Source organism: Callospermophilus lateralis, chromosome X, assembly GCF_048772815.1.
Source record: "Callospermophilus lateralis isolate mCalLat2 chromosome X, mCalLat2.hap1, whole genome shotgun sequence".
NCBI classification, from domain to species: Eukaryota; Metazoa; Chordata; class Mammalia; order Rodentia; family Sciuridae; genus Callospermophilus; species Callospermophilus lateralis.
The window spans coordinates 114816409-114818128 of record NC_135325.1 but is presented as its reverse complement, the minus strand read 5'-3'; the positions used below and the strand labels follow the sequence as shown (position 1 = coordinate 114818128).

The following is a 1720-nucleotide window of genomic DNA, read 5'->3' as shown; positions in this document are numbered from 1 at the left end:
AATGAAAGGATTTCATTTTTATTTATGGATGAATAGTATTCCATTGTGTATACATGCACATTTTCTGTATCCATTCACACATCAGTTAGCACCTCAGTTTTTGCTATATCTTACCTATTGTGAATACCACCACAATAAGCATGGGAGTACAGGCATCGTTTTGGCATGCTGATTTCATTACCCTTGGATATAAATGCAGAAAGGGGACACTTGGATCATATGGTAGATTTATTTTCAGATTTTTGACCAAACATTTAAGGAAGAACTAAAATCATTTCTCTTGGAACTATTCCAACCTCATTCTATAAGAGCCACACTACTCTGTTATAGATACAATAACAAAGAAAACTGCAGAGCAATATCCTTGATGAACATAGGTACAAATAAAGTCTCAAGAAAATACTAGAAAATTGAGGGACTCTTTTTTCCTACTTCTCTTAGGTGCTAGAAAGTGGGCAGCTGGGTCCCTGCCTAGGATGCCACCTCTCTGGGTCCTATGGACATTGGAGCTGCGGGATGCACCAAGGAGGTAGCAGTGAGAAGGTGGTGACCTGGTCAGGGACTGGCTGGCCACTCTCTCACACAGCTATGGCAGAGAGAAAATTGGTGGAGGGTTCAGTGACTTGGGCAGACATGGGTGCCGCTGTAGCCACACATGGGTTTTTAAGCCACTTTTGCAAGGGCAACTCCAGCCCCAAATTACTGTTTTTTTTTCAGGTGGTGGTAGCAGCTTGATAAAAAATAGCAAATCAACACATTTCACAGAGCTTTGAGGCCATTTGGATCACATGATGTTTTTCCAAGAGTTTAGATCATTTCTAAGTAGCAATCTACTAGACCGAGATAACAAAGCTAATGAGAAGGGTCACCAAACTCACACCGACTTCTTGGGACAAAGTCAGACTTCAAGGCTGCCAATGACTCAGAGTTATAGGTCTCAAAGAAATACTCATCCTGACAGATCTCTAGTTATCAAGGAAATAAAACATATGCTTGCAGGATTTTTGCAAATTCTGCAATTCTTGGATTCCCATACACTTTTTATTGGAGCAGGATACTGCACTTCAACCCTGGGAACTGTGCTTGGGGTCAAATAGTGTTTGATGCCATTGTAATTCAGCTTTTAGGACAACTGGAAAACATAGGGTCTCCCCTAGTCAATGAGGAAAAAATAATTTTATCTCTTCTAACAGTGATAGTAACTGAGTAAAAGTTGATGTGGGTTTAGAATGTCTAGTATGCCAAGAAGATTACACAATTGAAAAAGAAGTCCAGTAGTTATAGCAATCACTTCTTCCACAGCAGTTGTATTGTACCATGGGTAGAACTACATGACACATGTCCTGTATGTGGAAAAAGCTTAAATGGTGAGCATTCTACTCTGCAAACCCGGAGCTCTGAGGCTTCTGCAAGCAATAGATTTAGCAGTGACAGCCAACTACATGACGGATGGACTTACTGAAACTAAAGACCACACTTGAACCAGGCCTGTCTGTGATAGTCTTCTTACCATGGCTATAAATTGTATCAAAACAAAAAAATCATAGATGGATTTGGGAATCACATAAGAAACTCCAACCCATAATGTTAATGCAATGAGTGTTTTTCTTCTCTAAGATAGTATCTACAGATAGAAAAAAAAAATACTAGCAAATTGAACCTAACAGCATATTACATAATCATTCACTGTGATCAAGTGGGATTTATCTCAGGGATGCAA

General features: G+C 39.5%; 1 pseudogene; it reads left to right on the top strand.

The window, feature by feature from the left end:
- Nucleotides 1–516: 516 nt before the first annotated feature.
- LOC143638700 (E3 ubiquitin-protein ligase RNF115 pseudogene) lies at nucleotides 517–1462 on the top strand (annotated as a pseudogene).
- Nucleotides 1463–1720: the final 258 nt, after the last annotated feature.